This window comes from Micromesistius poutassou, assembly GCF_964030765.1.
Source record: "Micromesistius poutassou genome assembly, chromosome: 10".
In the NCBI taxonomy this organism is placed as follows: Eukaryota; Metazoa; Chordata; class Actinopteri; order Gadiformes; family Gadidae; genus Micromesistius; species Micromesistius poutassou.
The window spans coordinates 4,835,781-4,841,806 of record NC_140280.1 but is presented as its reverse complement, the minus strand read 5'-3'; positions in this window follow the sequence as shown (position 1 = coordinate 4,841,806).

Below are 6,026 nucleotides of genomic sequence, written 5' to 3'. Positions count from 1 at the left end.
ACTCCCACCCAGAAATAGGAATACCCTTCACCAGTGAGAATATTAATACGAATACATGAAAATAGGTCTACAAAATACAGACTTAATCCACTGAAACATAAGAAAGGTTAAGCATTGTCAGGTTTCCAACCGACCCCCGCTGGAGATGTGGGCTACAGAATATTATAGAGTGAAATCATTATTTAAACAAACGACAGAATCCCTTCCTTATCGTGTGTTATCACATCTGGAACATGAATGGAGTCCATTACCCCTGCTTATTATTACTATAATGAGTTATTAAGTGTGCCAGCCTATTACAATATCATCTTCCATGTGTTTAAATGCCTGATGTCAATCAGCCGCATGGAAGAGAGGTTCTGGGAGAGGGAGGGTCCGGAGTGACGGCTGTCTGCTCCCAGTGAGGGTGTCTTTAAGCGTCTTTCACCCATTGGTTGGTTTATTAGCGTGGGCGATGTTGTGTGACATTAAAGTGAAATCGGTGCGATAAAAGTGCAGCGATATTAGCCGGCTTAATTGTTTCGTTTGTCATTTAGAAGGACGCTGATAATGGCTGCCGTCTCCCCACGAGATACTGGAGCAAACCCGAGCGAGGAGTACTAGTCAGTCAGTCTCTGCTCTCGAACAAATAGAATGGTTAGGAAAATATGATTCATATTTATATTTCCACTACTCAATGCTCTGCAGTGGATAAAGGGACAGGCTTTTCTGCTGCCGAATAGCTTTTGTTCCTGAGTACCCTGGTAAACGATTGTTAATGCGTTATTTACAGAAGCTATTGTTGCTATGTCGTAACCGTCTGTCTGACAAATTCTGTTTCATTTGCCCAATTCGTTTGATGTGTTTCCATCCAATTGATTTTATAATACATGTTGATTGGACTCTGAATAATTATCCCATTGATTTGCCATCTGCGTTCACACAAAGAAAGAAAAACATCTTCACAATCAAGATGCTAATAAGACGGTCTGGTGGTGTGAGGGCACAACGTCAGTCCTCCGCGACACTCAGTTCACATCCAGCATTCAACGTAACATACATGATGGGGGACAGGAACTATACATCTACCTGAAGGCGTTCTCAATGACATCTCTATGGCTATAATGACTATTAGCTGCTTTGGATATAAAGTTAGCTAAAGGACAACATAAAATAGATTGTAAGAACAACTTGAACTGGATATGGTTGGCCTCCCGAGAACTAGCACTGGGCTAGCTTGATCTAGCTGTTTAGCTAGCTTGAACTAGCGGTTTAGCTAGCTTGAACTAGCGGTTTGGCTAGCTTGACCTAGTGGTTGTGCTAGCTTGACTTAACAAGGTGCTAACTTGACCTGTGCTGTGTTCCAATATCCATACTATCCGTAATCACTATACTTAGAGTACGTAGGGCGTTCCGATTCAGATCGGGACGAAAAGAAGTGTACTGAAAGGACCCGGATGGTGTACTCAAAACGGTCAAACCGCGAAGTATGGATCGTTGCACACTTTTCGTACTCAACCACAGCCATTTTAGCTACGTAGCGGAAGAGGTGGCGCCAGGCTGGCGCCAACGTCGGTGCATTTTTCACATAGCCTGCATTAATGGAGTCATTTTGTAGCTTTTATAGCTTGTATAGATTTTTATAGCTACTATGCGTAAAGAGTTCACCGTTCAATGCAGGATGTTTATTGCGGGGGAGGAGCCACGGCGACACTGACATTTGAAAATCAGCGCACTTAGTCAGTGCAGATAGTGTACTACGTTTAAGTGTACTCATGGAAGTATGGATATTGGAACACAGCACTGGCAGTTGAGCTAGCTTTACATAACGCTAGACTAGCTTGACTAAACACTTGGCCTAGCGATTGGACAAAGGTCACTTAGCGTTGGCTAGTGTAAACTTGCAATGTGCTAGCATGATTACTGTGTGTTTTTATCCTTTAATGTGACACAGAGTTGAAAGTCGATTTTCTGTCACACTGTTGAGAAATTTTTTTTTCTGAAACTGAGTTGGGCTAGCGTGACCTACCGGCTGAGCTAGTGTGCCTTAGCGTGCCTCAATCTTCACACTGGCTTGACTCTCATGCTTGGCTGGTTGGACTAGCAGGTGTCTGCCATACTGTCACACACACACACTCTCTCTCTCTCTCTCTCTCAGGCGTGCTCTCTCTCTCTCTCTCTCTCTCTCTCTCTCATGAACACCACTGTTACCACTAAAGTGAACGAAAGGCAAGCAGTTTCCTCCTCTTCCAGTGTGACTGTTTGTATCCCTGAGTCTCTGGGTGTAATATCGTCCACGCTTCTCAGCGGCGTTCAGTCGAGCGTAACGCCTCAGCTCTCCGTTTAGCATAATCAATACCAGATATTAGAGCAGTCGTTTCAAGGTCCCTGGTCCGGGGTCCCACCTCCGTCCCGGTCTCACTCCTAGTGAGTCATCGCGCTCGTTTGGGTCCCTCTACTAAATTACAGGTTTAAAGCTGTGATTACTGCCTTCAGTACATCCCAGAATAATCACAGAGCACTCGAGGAGTCAGACTGCACTCAACTGCTCAAGCTGATGCTTTATTGGTTTTCCATCGGGCGTTATCGCGTGAATTGTGGATATTGATGAACCAATAGGACGAGGGCAGCAGTGGTGGTGAACGCCCAGAACCGTGAGGTGTGGATTTAAACGGGGGAACCTGTTTGTGAACGATGACTAATGCATGAGTGTTCAAACCAGACATACGGTTCCATGCAAAGTGTGCAGGAAGCGTGTGTGTGCGTGTGCGTGTATGTGTGTGTATGTATTTCTGTGTGTGTGTGTGTGTGTGTGTGTGTGAGAGACAGTGAGTGTGTGTTTGTGTGTATGTGTGTGTGTGTGTGTGTGTGTGTGTATGAGTGAGTCAGTGAGTGAGAGAGAGTGCAGTAGAAAGCTGAGCTGATGTTTGTATTAGTGTGTGATTAGCATGCACATATGGCACAGAGGCTCCGTGGCTCCCAGGGAGAGAAGGGATTTCCTCTGCATATGAAAGAGCTTGACAGGAGCTGGCTGTAGCCTCCTTCTGCTGTAGCCTCTTCTTGCTGTAGCCTCTTCCAGCTGTAGCCTCTTCCTGCTGTAGCCTCCCCTAGCCTCTTCCTGCTGTAGCCTCTTCCTGCTGTGTAGGGCTGCACGGTATATCATTTTTATACGAAATCGCCATACGCGCATGTGCGATATCGATATCGCTGGACATGCAAAATTAAGGTTAGAGTTTAATTAATTTATTTTCCCATTTAATTTGCCACCATAAATCTCTGTATAATGTGTGCAAAGCCAAAGCAAAACCTAGTTTAGGATGCCGTTGCCAGTGGTGCACCATACGAGAGCGGTTCAGAACGGATATATGCAGAGGCACTCCGCCACCCCACCACACCTCTGTGGTCTTTTTCTGCTGTCGCCTCTTTTCTAATACTGTAGCCTCTTCTCACTGAATATTCTAATACTGTAGCCTCTTCTCACTGTATATTATAATACTGTAGCCTCTTCCTCTAGCCTCTTTAATGTGACTTGTCCTACTGTAGTCTTTCCTATTGTAACAGGCTCTGTGAGAGTCTCCCTCACACACACACACACACATATACACACACACACACACACACAGCAGCGGTGCCTTTTTGCTGCATTTCCATCAGAGCAGATGCGTTCCTCTCATGTGTAAAATCAGAACGTTTTGGCTTAATTTCCACCGCCTCTTCTCATTGGCTCGCCGAGAGGAGCGGCTGGAAATGTGCTGTAGTGGCAGCGACCGGCGATGCAGTCTAATAACTACGCACATGCACTCACACTCACACACACATGCACACACACATGCACACACATGGACACGCATGCACACGCATGCACACAGATGCACACACAGATGCAGTCGCATGCACATACGCACACACAAATGCACTCACAAGCACGCACATGCACGTTCACGTACACACATGCATCGGCACACATACATACATATAGTACTCACGTGCACACACACACACACATACACGGAACTCCTATGCACACACACACACACACACACACACACACAGACACACACACACAGCACTCCGCCTGTACTCATTACCTCTGGGAGCTGTGTGTGTTTATGTACCGCATGCACGTGTAGGTGGGGTGGTGGGGGGGTGGGCGATAAACAAGCTCATCACTGTCAGTCTGAGGGCCCTTGAGTGACAGCCAGCAGGCCGCCATGCCTCTTCATTGTCCCGCCCCTCTGACACTTTTATTATACATCTCTCCACGCTCCGGCACTTATATTACCAACTCACATGTGTACACACACCTGGGCACGCACACACACACGCAGTCAGACACACACACATGCACGGTCACACCTGGGCACGCACACACACACACACAGAGACAACACACGCATGCACGGCCACGCCTGGACACGCACATACACACACATATGCAGTCAAACACACTCACTGCACCTCATGTACAAACACAAACACACACACACACACACACACCTGAATATATTCAGTTGAACACTCTTCTTACACACACACACACACACACACCTGCAACTAGACACACACACCCCCTACACACACACACACACACCCCCTACACACACACACACCCCCTACACGCAGCCTATGGGGTTGCTTGCGGTGGGGAAAGCCGAGCACAGCAGCGAGGAGCCGGGGAACTGCAGGGGAAACCCTGCAGAGAGAGAGAGAGAGAGACAGAGAGAGAGAGAGAGAGAGAGAGAGAGAGAGAGAGAGAGAGAGAGAGAGAGAGAGAGAGAGAGAGAGACTCTAGGGAGAGAATGTGGAACATATTACAATAGGAAAGGCTATAGTAGGACAAGTCACAGTAAAGAGGCTAGGAGGGGGAGAGAGAGGGAGGGGAGAGAGAGGGGTGGAGAGAGGGATAGTGAGGAGAGAGAGAGAGAGAGAGAGAGAGAGAGAGAGAGAGAAAGAGAGAGAGAGAGAGAAAGTGAGGAGGGGGAGAGAGTGAGCTAGAGAGAGAGGGGAGGGAGAAATACTGAGGAGGGTGAAAAGGAGGGGGGGAGAGTGGGACTGATGGGGGAGAGGGAGAGAGAGGGGGAGAGGAGAGAGAGAGAACACAGAAATAGAGTTCCCTTCCTGCCCGCCTCGTATCCCTCCGTTCTGGATAGCCTTTCTGCTCCCAGAGGGAGGAATAGGAGGACGAAGAGGAGGAAGAGAAGGGGAGGAGGGGAGTGAGCCTCTCTCACTTGAAGGGGACAAGGGAGAGAGAGGGAGAGAGAGAAATGTAAGGAGAGAGATAGGGAGAGAAGGGGAGACAGCAATAGAGAGAGAGAGAGAGAGAGAGAGAGAGAGAGAGAGAGAGAGAGAGAGAGAGAGAGAGAGAGAGAGAGAGAGAGAGAGAGAGAAAGAAAACCAAGGGTGGAGAGAGTGAGAGGAGATGGGTGTGGAAGAGAGCAGTGTTCAATAAAGTGGGCCAGTGTTGGGTTAAAGGGGTTAATGTGTTGGTTAATGTGTTTGCAGGTTTAATGTATTGGTTATAGTGGTTCCCAGTCCCAGAGCTCAGAGCTCTTGTGATGGCCTCCTTATCCCCAGTATACGGGTTGTTTAAACGCAAGGCACCATGAAACAGAGGTTAGTTATCACTGATTAACGCCAACCAGCGTGTATTAGAGAGGCATTCATTTCTGTTAATTCACGTCATTGACGTTGAACCCGCGGTAATTAACTCACTCATTAACACTAACAAATGTTAATTCCCGTTCATTAGCGTTGGTTAATTAACTTACTAAATGAAACCCTCCTTCTCATCGTTTTTTAATTAACGTTAACTAACGTCTACCTCCAGCGTTAACCGACGGCATCTCCTGCCGCCCGTTTCCCCCGAATCGGCCAATTATTCAGAACGCATCTCCGGTGTCCTCGCGGCCGGACGGAACATTCCGGTACCGTTCAGTCCTCTGCCGCTGTGCCCTCTGAGACAAGAACTCCCGCTATCGGGAATCAAACCCGGGCGGTCGATACTATGCATCCCTCCCTTCTCCCGGCTCCGCCCCCCTTTGCCCCGC